This window comes from Bactrocera tryoni, chromosome 4 (genome assembly GCF_016617805.1).
Source record: "Bactrocera tryoni isolate S06 chromosome 4, CSIRO_BtryS06_freeze2, whole genome shotgun sequence".
Lineage (NCBI taxonomy): Eukaryota > Metazoa > Arthropoda > Insecta > Diptera > Tephritidae > Bactrocera > Bactrocera tryoni.
The window spans coordinates 78,626,133-78,643,321 of NC_052502.1; the positions used below are offsets into that span (position 1 = coordinate 78,626,133).

A 17,189-nucleotide genomic window follows, 5' to 3' on the forward strand; every position below is an offset into this window, starting at 1 on the left:
TTTGGTATTTCCCTTTCACTTATTAAATATGAAAATACCAGTAACTGACATAGTTTCGCCCCGAATACTAGCGTGTAAGTGTAAGTGTGCGTTCAGCGAAAGTTTTGCCAACAAAAAGAAGCAGTGTGCTCTATGATTTACGATTGCAATGGAAAACAAACGGACTTTCTTCTTTAGCTTTCGCATAAGAAACAACAAAGCGGCAGCAAAAATGACACAATTTCGCGTGTGGCGCCTTAAAGTATACTTCAGCCAAGCGATGGTGTGCCAAGACGCTGTGTTTGCGTGTGTATTGTTTGTGTAGCTTTCGGCGTTGTGTTGATTGTGCGAAAATCTTAAGGCCATTTATTAAAGCTGATGATTTGCTTTTACATAACAGAATCGCTAAATTGTTGCATACTTTTACGAGCGCTTTAAACTATTTTAGCAGCGAAACATACAATTTGTGGCAAAATTGGCAGCAAGAAACAATTATTTTGAGTTTAATGGGAATTACAAGAAAAAAATGTCGTGAAAAAATATGCGAAAGAGAACCAACCAGCTGAGGAGACTTAACTTCAAGAGGGCTTAAATGGTTTAGGTATAAATAACTTTATTCGATTTGCAGAAGTAGTTTCTGGAACTCATGTTCTTGGTTACTAAGAACTTTTTTGGCATGATGAGAGGTTGTTAAAGTGTATTTAATATAAAAAGGAAAAATAGGTTAGAGTTTTTACCTTTGGTAGTAGTACTTGATGGTAGCTTTTGGCCAATTTTGATATAGTGCCATAAGCAAGGTGTCCTATCAGCCATCTCCGCCACATCAATGTGTTACAAGTACGTAGCTCACTGATGGAAACGTTCGAAACCCCTATATGGGGTTTCAAAATGAATCGGTGTAAGATGTGTAGCTCGAACGACTAATGCTTCATTAAACTAATGCACTCGAGGAATATTGCACAAAAATTGCACAAAAATGTATTAAAAGGTCACTTCGGCCCTCCAAAACTGCATTTCTTATGGCTTAATAATCTTTATTTTGATTTTGATCGGCCAGTTTGTATGACAGATATATGTTTACTATAATAGTCCGGACATTTCCCTCTCCATCCGTCCACCGAACGGGCATAAGGAAGGCTTGCGAAGCTTTGTTGAATAACTACGAGAGGATACATAAAGCAGTAATATACACGGATAGCCAGACGGCTTTCTTAGCCTTGTCGTCGCTCGTGACTAATTCCAACATAGTCGTTAACTGCAAGAAGGCACTGAGCTCACTAGAAGGCAAGCTCGACCTAGACTTGATCTGAGTTCGCGGCCACAGGAGCATTTTCCGCAACGAAAAAGCAGACGAGTTGCCAAAGGCAGGAGCTTTCATAAATGAACCCGAGACAGAGTTAATTACCAAGCCCGCTAGGATCGATCAGGAGAGAGCTCAATATGCAATTTCAACAATTGGCAAATAGCAGATAGAAAAAAATACAGATATGGCCATAATATGACAAGAAAAGAACTAATGACTTATTAAATAAGTCCAGGAAAAGTATCTACAGACTAACTGCTACCATAACAGGGCATTGACCATTTGGAGAACATGCGTCCAAAATGGGTATGACCTACAAAACATCTGCCGAGGCTGCGAACTAGTAGGAAATAAGGAAACAATTTTCCACTTTCTTTATGAATGCCCAGCTCTATCGCAGATCCGACACAGAACACGTGGAATCCATAAAGCACCAAACCTTAAATGGATGTCTACAAAAGCATATCGGACATTAGTAGCTTCATCGAAACCACAAAATGGTTTGAAAGAGAAGGTGAAACGAATAGCAATAATAAAAAGGTCCACGACTAGTGCCACAAAATGGCACAGCTAATTATAATTGAGCCCGAAATACAAAAGGGCTGCACTCCTACCTACCTACCTATAACAGTCCGTAGTTCTGTTTTGTCAAATAATAGTGTTTTAGTAGATTATTTTGTATAGCGGCTATGTATAGGCTGTAATGATCCGATATCGGTGGTTTTGATAAGTTGGAGAGAAAAGGACGATGACAAAACCTTGCATCGATATCTTTGGCAACCCTAGCGTTGGAATCTCGTAACTCATCACTTTACCGTAAAGTTTGACATCTTTTATATATATTTCTTTATACATACTCCGAATGTTTTGATATAAGTATGTGCGCTATTTGTGTTGTTTACAGTAATTCAAAACATTCATCCCTGCAAAAATATGGTATTAAATCGCAAACATTTTGCCGCTATTACTTTTTTGGAATTCTTTTGAAAAAAATAGTATTCCATGGTATTCTATTAGAAATTTCCAAATTTTTTTGATTTTTTCTGCGAGTTCTTGTTTAGAAGTCTAAGACACTTTTGTATTCGACGGCTGCTGGCTACATGCCTCTGATCGCCTGGTAGAAGTCCATGATTTTCCAACCAAATTATATGCATTTTCTGCAGCAAGTTTTGTGAATGTTTGTAATTTCTAAACCAGAAATCTTTGGAAAAAGCTACAAATGTGGAAAGTTGGAGAAACACATGAGATTCTGTTTAATAAAATCGAATTAGGAATAACCAAAAATTTAGAAAAAAACGCGTTGCAATTCAGCGGTTTTAATCAAAATTATGCTTGGCAAGAATTTTTCTCTTAAGTTCTGTGAAGCAGGTTGTGGCAACATTTTCAATTATTTTTATATCTACGACAAGTCCAAAACTCTCTGATATCGTGCATTTCGTCAATCAATTTTTATTTTTCTTTAAATACTCGCAAGCGGGAGCTTTTCCTGCGCTTGGAGTATAAAAGTAGACTAGGAGTGGCATCAAATAAATGTGGTTCTATGGAAAACATGGTATATGACCTTTAACAGCATTTTATTGAATTTTACGCTTGTTATGGCCAACTAACGATTGCTAAGCTTGTGGGCTTGTGAACTTGCGGGTTTGTGCTTTTCTTAAAGTGATATTTTGAAAGCCTTTAAAAGCAAAGCAGCGAAATCTATAAAAAATAATTTGGCAATGAAATTTATGCGCTTGCTACGTTTGAGTCTGCCATTTCCATTATATTTTATGTGAGTCCATTCGTCTTGCACTTGATTTGAGCTACGAAAGTATGCTATGCTTGTTGTCAGCCCGTGCGTACATCGCAGATGCAAAAAATGAAAGGCAACAAGGGCTTACGATGGCGAGTGCTTCAACGAACGCGAACCTTCCCAAGTCAGAAATTCAAGCAAATATTGAAAAATTAAAAATTCAGCAGCAGAAGCAGTGCGCCTGCATGATTAAGCAACCGCCACACACACACATACGCAGCCTTAGCGTCGGCTACTGCTACGTAGGCGCATAAACACCGGGAAATGTGTCGGTCCACACTTTGCGTTTCATGCAGCTTCATTACTTGTAATATTTAAGCGAGCATCTGCATATTAAACAACATATGCCTCAATAACTGCTGTGTGGTAAGCACATACGCGCCGCGGCAACAACAAAAAAGGCATGCAACATAAAATATATATATTTGTAGATAGGATGGACATATACATATATACATTATGTACATATGTATTATATCTCATCGAGTATCTCATGCGCCGCATTGCCGCAAGAGCCACAGCGTTGCGGTCGGGCTTCACTACTTTTCTTTTTACTCGCCTTCCAATACACTTTACAACTTAATCCTGTTGTAGAAAGGATTGTGAAAATATCTATTGTTTGTGTGTGCGTGTATGTATGGCTGTGTGCGTGTAAGCGGAAGTGACGGTTGGCTCCAGTTGCTGTTGAATATTTCAGTTGACTTTACCACTTCAGTCACTAAAGTCAACTACACTTGATGTGCGTTGTGTGTTGTTGTTATTGATGTGTGGATGTGCACTTGCTAGCTGTATTCTGCTGTTTCTGTTGTTGCCTTGGCATCGTAATTTCTATTACGCTTGCTATCCGCCATGCTCAGCTTATACTGCCAGCTCTTTTGTTTGTGTTGTGTATTGCCGGCGTTGCTTGCGAATATAAGTAGAGTTAAGCGCTAGAGTTAATCTGCATGAGATGACAAATGAAAAACGAAAATAATGTTTATCTGGTTTCTTTCTTAGTGCGGATGTGCTATTGTGCTTTTATGCATCATTGTTTACCTCGTGTAGCGCTTAAAATGCTTGCTTGTATGTGTGCTGATCCGCTTTGTGTGGTTGTGCTTGTGTGTGTGTGAGCTGACCGAAATTCTACTAAAAACGCTTGCCACATCCTGCTCAGTGGCTTTTAAAGCTAGCTATATCCGACTGCTCCAATTTCCTCCGAGTGACTATGCGTTGGGTTTTCGAGTGTATGTGTACATGTAATATCAAATCTGGCATATCTATAGAAATCAAGATATTGAGAAAACAATAATCACTTGCTTTGTTTGTATGCCGGCATATCAAGCTAGCTGAGTTTCCTTACCTCTCGCGGTCTAGGAGAAAAATTATGATACTTGAGAACTATAACCAAGTTTCAAAGAGGAGGAATCTTCAGAAACGAATTTCATTTCGAGGTTTCCTCGAAATATTTTCATTATTTTAAAATTTTCAAAATAAAAAAGTCTTCTGGAATGTAGTGTATGGTAAAATGTATAAGGAATAAACATTAACTCTTTGGGAAGTGCGTGAGAGAGTGAATATGCCAACCTTAAGGCGGATAATCGATATAGAATAAATAAAAATCTTCGATATTTAGAATTTCTAATTTCCGAAGTCGAAAGAAAGTAATCCGACTCATGACGGACCCAGATAACAGAATATTCCCCGGGACCAATGCGAAAAGAACCATAACTATTTCGTAGAAACTTTCTATTGAAAACTCTTTACGTCGACTCATCAGATGTTGTCATCGTCCATGCCTCTGCTCCATATAGCAGGACGGGAATAATAAGCGTCAAACCTGACCCCAAAAGAAAGACTCGCAGAAGCAGTAAACACAACAAATTTATATAAAATTGTCAAAATAAAACGAAAATGTATGCTCTCTACTGAAAAATGTTTTAAATTTCGTACAGCTCCTTTGCTTTCTGCTTGCATTTGCCGCATTTGAAGAGATCTCCTTTATTTTCACTTTTCTGCCACATAACCTCATTTTAGTCGTGTTTATTTTGCGTGACACATATTGCAATTGCCATTGCTTTTAAAGCACTTGGCGCGTTGCCAACCCCCTTTGACTGTTGACCGACCGACCGACCAGTGAAAGGAAGTAAGTCACTCGCCGTACTCAGTCAGACGGTGAAAGTTTTAAATTGCCGACAACTTTGGGGAAACAACACAACAATTGCGGCGCTGCATTTGAAATGCGCTGCAAACGCTGGGGACCCGCAACACCAAGCCATGTGACTGTGACACAGCTACACGACCAATCAATAACAACAACCGAAGCAGCACAAAAACAACGCTCATGCAATAACGGTAAAGCAGTTGTCGCACAATACCAACTGACGGACGCGCCCGAGCGACAGTCGAGCGATGCGCGCCTGCCATTAGCACTGCAGCTCACCGCAAGCTTGATTACGTGCAACAGTGGCAGCGTCGAATGGCCTCAAATGTCAGCTGTCAAGTTGGGTTTGCACAACTCACATGTCTTCGTGGCTGGCAAACACCTTGCGACTGATTGATGGTCGCGCGCCAGCAGTTGCGACGCGGCACTCTATTCGCTGCAAGCTTAAAAGTCAAAGCGCGTGTGTGTCTGTAGACTCAAGCGCCGCTGTTTTTCTGCGCTTCGAGAAAATATTTTATTTTTAAATTTGCTATTTTCGTTTAGTTTTCTTTGGCATTTGGCCTTGTTGCCACTGCCGCAGCATATTTGCATGCAAATGTCTTGCAATTATCAAGTTCCATTGCCATTTCCTGCCGTCGGTTGGACATTAGCGCCTCTTTAGCGCCACTCTTCGCAGCGCTTACGCAGCTGACATAAGTTGACATTAACCTTTGCTTTGCTTGGCTTCCATCGCGTACACGCCTATAATGGGTGTGCAACGACCGTGTGGCTACATAAGCTACTTGCAACATGGCCGACAGCTGAAAACATGCGCGGCTAATTAACACGCTCTTAGCCTACTCTCTGTTGTGGCTGTGTGGGTTCGTGGGTTCACGTGTGTGTGGAGGAGGCAGGTTAATACGTGGCACGACGGCCATGGCACGCGCCTGCTGTGCCGTCGTTTGCTTCTCGCTACTTGCGTTTTTAAGTTTCTCTTTCAACACGCAAACATCGTGCTCGGTTTTTTGTTTTATTTGGTTTTATCTCTGTCTGTTGCGCACTTTGGCTGCGGCTTTCGTTAATTAAGACTTAGCATGCTTCATGCGGCATACACAGCCGCAAGTTGCACTGGCGTTTGTTGTTCCTGGCTTGTCGTTTTACAAATATACTTGCCTATACTTCGTACTACTCACTCAGCCCTCGCTGGCGTTGACGGTTGCCCTTTCTATGGCTGCTAACCTCTTCCATTAGATTACATTAGATTGCAATTTAAGCCGATTGTGTTGCACGCAATATTTCTAGCTTTTAGTCATGCCTTCTTGCTTAGGGAATTTTTGTGTATACTTTCTTTTTTCTATTCTCTGTCAATATTTACCCAAAATTTTTAGTATTCTTGCTTTTGGTTTAGTTCTCCTTTTAATTCGTTTCGTTATCAGTAATATTCTACTTACGTAAAAACCTAAGGCCTAAAGACTAAATCTTTGCATTTTTCTTCACTTTGCTTTTATGACTGCGTAATTCAGCTCAAGATATTATTTCAGGTTTTTAAACTACTTTTTGAAACCCCGAATGCATTATATAGTATGGTTGCTTGCTATTCAGCGCGATTCAGCTTGTTAAAAAAAGCAAAACGTTGTGTCAAACAATCTGCTTGACTTTGCCAATCTATTTCAGTTACATTCAACGCACATAAGTTATCCTTGACTCAATTCAGCTGGAAAAATACGGCAGATTTTAAGGGACTAAGTGCTGAATACGAAAACTATTAGGTACAATTTTTACCATTTTTAGGGTCTTCACATTTGTTCAACAATTCTATCTATTTTAGTTACATTCAGTGCACTGAAGTTATCTGTGACTCAATTCAGCTGGAAAATTAAGGCAGATTTTAAGGGACTAAGTGCTGAGTACGAAGACTGTTAAGTAACATTACCATTTTTCGTGTCTTCACATTTACTCAACAACATAAAATTTCAGCTAATATTTAAATTATTTTTGGTATGATTCTAAATTCATAAATAACTTTTTGTAAAATATTGCAAGTTTTATGTGAGAATAAACACTTAAACAAACGTTTAAAATATTTATGGCGCTTCTTATTAATATTTAGTACGATTGCTTTTACTAAAGAACAAACATTCACACCTAAAAATTGATAAAAGATAAGACGCTAACATATTCAGCGCTTGACTGGAATTATTTAGTGTACACATAATAGTATTGCTATTGAGTGCAGGTCATAACAGTTATATTCAGCGCAATTCAGCGCAATTCCGCACAATTCAGCACACAAAATTGCTATGAAAAACATAAAATAAAATTTCCAACAGCATTTTCATGGGCGAATACACAATTGTTCCCTTTGGAGTCAAGACAAAATGATTGCCGTTGCATAAATAAACAAATATTGTTGCATCAACAGCAGAATTGGTCGAATATGTTGATAGCGAGTGATAAAATTGACATTTGCTGGTTTGATGACTTGTAAAAAAGCAATCACAAATAACACCCCCATAAAGACAACAACATTAATTTGCACAGTGTCACATATTGCGACCATGAAACATACATACATATATGTAAATACATACATACATACATACATATGTATATGCATATTTGTTGAAAGAGTTGTGCAATGCATTTTAAATTACTTTTGAAGGAAACTCGATACTTCCGAAGATGAGAACACGCTGTGTATGTGTATATGATGTAAATATGTATAGTTTCTATATATATATATATACATATATACCAAACGAAAATGGCGCAAAATCAAGCAGCGCTGACAATATTCATAGTAACGGAAATTGATATGTGAAAAATGTAATGTAAAAAGCCAAAATGTGATAAAACACACCGACAGACATACTTGCATTAATATATATTTGTATACGTGATTATGCAACATTTTTGTTGCATGCACCATGCGTTTTTATACGTGCAAATGCACATGTGTTGTCATTCCATTACAATCATGTCAATAAACTGACAATTTATGGCATGACATACATAACATAATTTATGTCATGCCACAGCAGCTGTGTGTGAGTGTGTGTGAAGGATATCTGATATTTGTTATATTCGTTTTCTTGTCGGTTTATTTACCGGAGGCTGAAATATACAAAACTATGGCAATGAAATATTTTCTCAGGAATTTATTTCTTTCGATTGACATATTCGGCAATGTGGTATGTTTGCTTAATATACTGCTGAATTGTATTTAAAACAACTTTTGGTGATTTTTTGGAATGAAAGTAATAATAGGTGATGTAGAAACCATTTTGGAATTATGCTGAATTGCTTATATTGGCGGCTAATCGAATTCAGCTCGTAGCTGAAAGCTGCGTAGTAGTTATTCGGCGACTAGGAGCGTCAAGAATGATATCGAAATAGAGGAAAATTATCCTGAATTTCATTAAGATTACTTTTATATTAATCTTTAGATGCGGTACAAAATCGACCGGGAGTTCGAAATTTTATCCCCGATTTTACCTATTTTTGGCAAAAGGCCATTGTCATAACAAAACTATTCTCTCCAAATCTCAATATTAAAGCTCACAGAATGACCGGTATATTCGGAAAAAATCAACTAAATACACTGACGTCTAGATATTTGGTGTCTGGGACCCTAAAAAGTTATACCCCGATTTCGACAAGTTTTAGATATATGATTAAACATCTACTTATGCAATGTTTTTTCTCGATATATGTTGTATACTGGAATTGAAAAAACCAGCTGGAATTTAAGATTTTGTTATATGGAAAGTAGGCGTGGTTTTGATTTTATTTCGCTCATTTTGTGATAGGTACCCTCTATATGGGTTAGCTCACACACCAAACTTCGTTGAAATCGTTAGGATAGTTCCTGAGACATACGGTTTTATCTAAAGTTGGGCGATGTCACGCTCCTATAAAACTCTTCACAACTATTTAGGAGGCGGACCCACGCTCACGTTTAAACAAGTTTACCACACAGGTGTCCCATGCTACTGACCGACCTCTCTTGGGTGTCAAGAAATATACATATATAGCCAGTTTCACTAAGATAACTAAGTTTCTATTCAAGTAATCGCTTGTTGATCGCAGATTAACATTGGAATTTCAAATCGCAATTTTCATATGATCTCTGATTATTATTCCAAAGTAAAAAAAAGTGAAAAACTATATTTTTGATATCAGATTAAAGCATTTTTTCGATTCCAGATTTCCCACAGGGTTGCGGCGTATGCTAAAATCACACAGCAACTGATTTATTTGCTTTTCTTATCGTTGTTCAGTCATTGTTTTCTGTTTTCTTGGTTCGCTTTCCAGTCGTTTACCTGCCCACACTGCGCTCGCTGTGGCAACTTAATTATTTGTGAGCATAAATAAATTGCCTTTGTTTTAACTACAGCCAAGTACTTTTGTGTGTGGGTATGTTTGCGCCTTGCTTTGTGCTCATATTTGATTAATCAATTGCCTTTCGCATTGCTGACGACAGCAATTGCCGAGTTAACGATAAGGTGTTAAATTAGCTGGAAGGCGGACATGGCGCTTTCACAGCCTTAAGAGTGAGCCAATAATTACGCATTGCATTCTCTTACTATGGTTTGTTATGCACCATAAACAAGCAAATTCAATTTTCAGAAGTCTGACTCAACATCGAGGACTCGAGGGAGACTACAACACAATTCTTGCGCAAGGACATGTCACAGCCTTGACACACTAGAATTAGGATAGACGGTATCCTGGGAAATATTCAGTATAATATTATGGAAAAGGTGGAAGAGAACCATAGGCCGTACCCACAGACACATAAATCTGAGCGATAACCATAACCAGTTCAAGCTATGGTCTTCTTCAGCTCAGTTGAGAAACGCTCTTGTTTTGAGTTACTTGAAGGTTGTGTGAACCTTAGTTGAGACATTTAGTTGTAGAACTATGGGGAATTAGCTGTGGATAAGAATGTTAGGTCGAGATAGAAATACTTGTAATTACCAATATACAACCCACCTATAATAGTCAGAAATTTGTTCAAAAAATATGTTGAAATACATTATCTAAGCGGAAGCCGAAGTCAGTAAATATTTGACACAAAAACGAAAGCGCTTTTAGTGAGAAGCCAAAAAAAAAATTACACATTCCAGTTTCAAAAGGTTGACTAGGGATGTGCGAAGTAAAAAAACGGCAAAGTTCAAAAGTTTAACAGCAATTCAAGGTTTTGCTGACATAATCTCATAGAATCTCAACAAATTAACAAAAAAACGACAAAGAGCATTAATGCAGTTATAAATATTTGCTTGATATTCCAGCAAACTCGTTTATCCCTTCTACGGATTTTCGGTATTCTCTACAATATTTGCTTGAGTCTCACACTCAGCGTAGGCAGACCCAAAAGTTTGCTATACCATTTTGGCACTTAAGTTTGCCCATTTTTGTGGCACGCTAAATTAGCCATTCCCGCAGAATTCGGCCCGAAATTTTCTGGCTAACGGTAGTTGTGTGTATGGTAATTGCGTGGGTTGATTTATTTCCCGGCACAGGCATGAATGTCTACATACGTACATGGGTAGCTTAGTAGGCCGCAAACACTTCCGTTTAGGAAAGTCCGACAGACACACACACACACTACCTGCTGCCTGCCCACGCTGCGCTTAACTGCAGACGCTCCGGTATGGCACTGTGGGTACAGAAGGTTTACCATAACAGTCTCCCTGAAGTTAGGCGCTCCATTTATTTACCTCCGCTCAAGGCAAGGTGGTCTCAGTCACGCTTTATGATCCACCTGAGGTTGCTGCATCACCCAGCTGAGCATAATGGACAGCATAAGTACTAAAAAAGCTTCAACTTCATGCTCAAGGCTGTAAGCCGGTGTGTGTGTGTTTTCTGTTGTCTTTCCTTATTTTTCTACCCGTCGGGCTAATATAACATTTGCGGCTTTGTGGAGCAGACGCTGAAAAAAAATTGTGGTCCGTCCAATCAATGGCTCGTGGTTAGGATAACAGTAACCCAGCTGGAGCTGAGTACAATGACGAAAGTTCCCGTTACTGACAAGAAATGTCAATCAATTAATTTGAGATTCGGTTTGCCTAGAAGAGTACAGGAGCGCATGCAAATGTGGTAGAGCATTGAAAGCGTTCAAAAAAAGATGGCTGCATATTTGATTGCTTTTCTGAGCACAAACACACATACCTGCCTTTGACGGTTTGTTTATTTGCCCTCTTGGCAATGATATGGGGAATATAATTGAGAAGAAAATGCGAATGAATGAGGAAACGAATGGAGCTGCGTCCAATTACCTAACTCAGTGCATATATAGCATATCCGTAGGCGCTGTATTGACTTTTGCCAGCGGTGCGTTTATGTTCTGAGGTTGATTGCAGAAATTGCGTGCCTGTTTTTGGCATAAATTTCATGAGTTAGAGTATTGATTTCCACTTCCTTGCCTTGCAAACCACAAAATATGCTTTTAAGCTTTAAAGATAACTGAATATATATATATATACATACATATATGCGATTAACAATATCGTCAAGTGGTATCATTAGTATTCGTTCATGTTGTTGTTGTCGCAGTGGAAAAAAATTTGAAAGAATGCTGGAATGGATTCGTGCCGATATCGTAGACCAAACTGTTATCGTATAACGGCATAAAGGAGCATCATATCAGGGTCAGTTGGTTCCGACAAGACATCGCAGGCGATTGCACTAAGACAACGCCCCGGCTCACCCCGCCTTTCTTGTGAACAGCTACCTAAGGCCGGTATCCCAACGCTTCCGCAGCCGACAGGTACAGGTGATCCCAATTTTATCTACTTAAAGGTCGTACATATCTGCCGATCAAAGTTGTTTTCCGAATATTTCTGACAACAATCAGAAAATATTATTTAATCAACTTCATTCTAAAGGGCTTAGATTTTGTCGCGACAGAGTGTCAGAAAAAATTTCGAGAATTACGCTCCATATTTCCCTATCACAAACCGAACGGTTTTGGAAGTCCTTATACGATTCCCACGACAGCCGGTTCTAAGCACCGGAATTGACTCGGATTTTATCCGACCAAGGGCTGTTAAAAAAAAAAAACAAAAACAAAAAAGAAAAGTTCTTACACGAGGTATAACTGCTTCTCTGCTTTGATGTAATGATGGCATTACCTCTGCGAAGACATCTAAACTCATGGCCTCATCGACATTAACTCCAGTCAACGAACTTGTGTGAACAAGAGTAAAAGTTGGGTCTTCTCCTAAAAAAATTTCAGTCATATATAATGACTTCTGTCCTGAAAACACGCTAAGCTTGCCTTGCATAAGCAGAGAGGTCAAAATTAAATTTTCATTATTTCTTTTCCAAATCTTACTTGCTCTCATAATTGTCACTGCAATCGCTTGTTTTACACGCAAAAACTTTTGATTATAAAAGTGCTCGCATTTAAGAAGTTTGAAGCTACTTTCGGTGTTTGGCCAACAAGAGCCATAAAAGGAAAACACAAGCACGGAGGATGGAGGCGGAGTCACGTCTTTCAGCTTTCAGCTTACGTACGCCATTTCGCCTTTTCTGCGTAATCGATTTCGATTTTCCACGAGTCTTACGCTGCCACTGCGCTCCAACTACTGCCGTCGTCTACGCGGTCGTCGCTAGGAGAACTAGCTCAGTGTGGCGGCGCTAGTTTTCTACACACTTTTCATTTCGGCCATGCCGAAGTATGCTTTATGTTGCCTGGACTGCGTTGTCCTCTGGTGTCCTTGCTGAAAATAGTCGACTAAAAATAGTTAAACTTGAAAATTGAATTATTATTGGCGCAGCGGTTGGCAAGTTTAACACATCGACTATAATATGCACGAAATTGAAAGTAATTTGGAAAACATTGTAAGAAAATCGATGCTTTCTTTAAAGAGCCTTGGCTTAGTTAGGTAACTTGCATGTGGGAAAGCAGCAAAATTGGGTTGATAATTAAATATGGGTAGTGGTTTATTTGGTCTATATTTTTAGTGTGGCGTTTTCATGACTCTGGGCTGCATTCCTCATCTTCCATACGTTTCTTTACTACCCCTTATTATAGCCGCATACGCCGCTGTGTTTAAAGTCTAAGACCACTAAAGCATTTTAGAGACTTTAGCTCCATATGTTATGCTCTTTCGATTCGTTCGCCTATAAAAGTCCTCAATCAGCAATCAACAAGCCTAGAATCAATCAGCAAGTGCCATTTCTAGATCAATGGATGTCAATCCTCTATTTTTAAAATATTGCAAGGATATTATCACAAGAGGTTTAAGTCCCACTTATTGGAAGACCGACCGAACCCGAACTCACTGCCTCCGTTCCCACGACAGTCGGGCTTACGTAACTGGAATGGACCGGATTTTTATCCGACAGAATTCTGCCGCTTCGACAGAATTCTGCCGCTACAACAGCAACAATAACGTCTCACTGCCCTTATACCGACCAACATCATAAAAACTTCTTCATCAATTTATATATCATATTGCCTTTTCTGAGAAAGTAAAAGTGAATCATCTTACATTATTGAAGGTCGTGTTGTGTCGTCTTATAATCACGCTTTGTCTCCTTTCCAATAGTTTATTATTTTGCTCTTTTACGAGCCTTAATCTAATAGTTTGAGCTTCCTTTTCGCTTAGCAACTGCTGCTGCTATTTGAATTGTTGCCACATTGAAATGCTGAGCAGGTTTTTATTTCATTATTCGATTTCCTTTGTTTCATCCACTTTTCGTGTCGCCGGTGGCGTCTTCGCATGACCCCTTTTGCACCAAATTAACTTAGGCTTTGTTCACTTACGTCGCACTCGTACAAGCGACACTTATCTGTGCTGTCAGTCACGCTTGCATAGCTGCTTTCTGTTGCCTCTTCGTTCGACAATAACACAAAACTGTCACACTCACTCGTCCACAGCCCCAGCCGCCGCGCGGTCTACCTTTTTCGGTGCGTTGAGTGCTGGGGTTCTGCTCGCCACTGTTTTTAATTAAATTTAATTGTGCCGCAAGTGTCTTTGGCGCTCACACTCTCCTGAGCTTTATTTGTTTTACTGTTGTTACGGTAAAAGTACTGTTATATTGTTGCAGAACAATTGACGTTTTCCATATGCCGTTAGCGCACCCGGAATTAGCTACGCTTGAGGCATGAAAACGTGACTGTAGTATGGGCCAGCCACACGCGCATTTCCCATTTTCGGACTGGTGAATACATGCAGTTCAAAAGAGCGCCAAGGTAGCGTGGCCGAACGTTCGACGGTTGAAAACCGAATGGTTCGGCAGAAAGGCAGAAGCAGTATATGAAAGACCGTGTAAAACCTATCTGAAATACACGTGTATAATCAGCAGATTTCTGTAATTCTTGAGGACTCAATACTACTTTTGTTAGTTTCAAGGCATCTAGAGGATTCCAAAACAAGAAAAACGTTAACTTGAGACCCAACGAAGCTATGATTCCCTTCAAAAATACGAAGGATTCCACACAAGAACTTGATTTTGAACATTCATTTTACTATATGCGTTAGTGATCCGATATCGGCTGTTCCAGACAAATGCGAAGTACGCGAATGTACAGACAAATGGACGGACAGACATACGGACATGTTTAAATCGATTCAGCTCGCTGATCATTTATATATACAGGGTTTGTTTGGACTGATTTTCTTCCGCCGCCACTGTACTTCGGAGCTGGAAATCGAGGCAGAAGGAGTCTATTTTGAAAGTTTTTAAAGAATTGCAACAATTGGCTCAATAATTTTTTTTTAAATCGACTCAATCCTATTACTTTCCGGACAAGCTCTGTATATATGTTTTACACGGTTTCCGATGTTTCCTTCTGGGTGTTGGGAAATATATATATCATGTTTAGCATATAACAAGACTTGCACAGTTGAAGGAGTTTGTGAAACTCTTGAGGGTTTTCTGAATAAATGATCCACCCCATATTAAAGAAGATCGAACTTTTTCGCCTACCTTCACTGTGTGAGCTCTCTGCGATGCCCAGGGATCAGTCATCTAACCTAGCCTCACATTTTTCAAGTGCCATTTCTTGTACTAAGAGGACTGAACTCTAACCTAAAGGCTCCTCGAAGGCTGCACCGCCGCCGAATTTTATATAATTGAATTCGAAAAATCCGCCGGCCGCTAAATTTTATTAAAAAAATATAGATTTTTTTAATTCAACCGAAATGTCAGCCTTAGCAGTCACTAAAACGCAGTTGCGTTCGTAAAAGATATCAGCTAACGGTTTAGTGGCGACTTCAAGCGCAGCAAGAGCAATTAAGAGCGCTTGAAAAAGTTGGGCATAAATATTTGCATGTCAAGTGCAAGCGAAAAATAGTTGAAGAGGGAGCAAGAAGCACACGCACACATGCACAGTGCAAAAAAAGCAAAAGGACAAAGAGGATACGATATGCAAGGATGAATATGTACCGGCTTGTGAATTTAGTTTAGTTTGCAGCACACGCACATACATGCAACCGTATGTTTCTAAGTATGTGTGCGCGTGTGTGCTCTATATGCGCTGCATATATGCCTGTGTTGTCGTGGCACTTTCCCTTTTATTTTGAAAAACAACAAAAGCGCACACACCACTTGCAACGCAACTATTTGCGCTGCATATTTATAATTATTTACTTACATACATATATCTGTGTGTTTGTGCGCTTGCATGTTAAGTAAGATGTCCGCACATATGTTCGCCTGCATCCGCGCTCATTGCAACGCAACACGCACTGCATTGTCCCATGCGCGTTGTTTGTGTGTGCGATGAAATGGTTGCCTCATTGTCGCCATTTAATACTCGCCGTATGGCTGGCGTCGCTCTGCCAGCTAACGAGCATTTAATTTAGACAATTTATGGTTCCGTTACAAGTAAATATGAAAGCTGCTGTAATTTTAATTTTCAATACTCGAAAAAGCAAGAGGTCTGAGATGCTGAGGATAAGAAAAAATTGGAAGCGCCTTCCGAGAGATTTCCGCAGAGCTTCTGACTCATAAGTTTCAAGTTATGTTAATTACTCTATTTTTTGGAAGTGTGTAATCACACAACTTCAGAAAACTGTTTTACGATTTATTTTATATGCAATATGCCATTAAAAATCTAGCAAATATTGACAATAACTGTCACTTTCTGCACTTAGCATACTTTAAGGCACCCTGCTTGGCTTTCGACCACAATGACAGTGACTTGAATCACTTCTAGCATACTGCCAACACTCTTTGGGCTAAACAAAAACGGCAGTATTGCGGGAGAAGAGTAAAATACATTTCGGAAAAACGAAAAAAGCAGCTGAAATTTTTAATTAAAGAAAATAGCGCAAATAAGTGACAATGCTCAGCTTCAATCCTCAGCGTGTCGGCCATTTAACGCGCGCTAGCAGCACGCACTGCCGCCCCCCTCTCTGCTTACGAAAAAATTGGTGACAACGCACCCGTCACTAGCAGCAGCTAACAGTGCGCGCTGCGCCGGAAGCGGAAACGTGAAGGCATGCAAATGTCAAACTCCCAGCAGCGAAGATGAGAAATCAAAAAATTCTGGCGATTTCGTTGGCAATAAGAGCAAAAGCGTTCGTGGCAGTGCACGCTGCACGAGTTTAGGCAACTCGCGTTTGAGTGCGAATAATTCTCAGCTAAGAAATCATTGCCGTTTGCGTTTTGTGGCACAACTGATGAAAGTGGTGCGGTGTTGTTGCTGTTTGGCTGTTATCTATGGCGTCGCTGTGTCCAGTTTCGTAGCGCGCTTGGCGTCAACGAAACGCTGCAACCACCATGATTTATGGCAACAGACATACACACACATCACTTTCACTTCGCCATAAAAAGTCGCTAACAATGACAAAGCAGACGCTCGGCAGCGGAAGGCAGCACTGACAGCTGCCAATCAATATTCATGTTTCTTGTTCCGTTCTTTTTTAGCGCGAGACAAAAAGCTTTTGTTGCTTGGCTGGACAGCAAAAATTTACAAAATATGGAAAATTTTGATTTTTGGTTAGAGATATTTTAGCCTTAAGAACAATTGTATTTAC

At 39.6% G+C, this 17,189-nt stretch overlaps 1 protein-coding gene across 10 annotated transcripts in view; it reads left to right on the forward strand.

The window, feature by feature from the left end:
* Positions 1-17,189, forward strand: part of LOC120774345 (potassium voltage-gated channel protein eag) — a 93,533-nt gene that overhangs the window by 1,107 nt on the left and 75,237 nt on the right. The gene's annotated exons all lie outside the window — the stretch shown is intronic.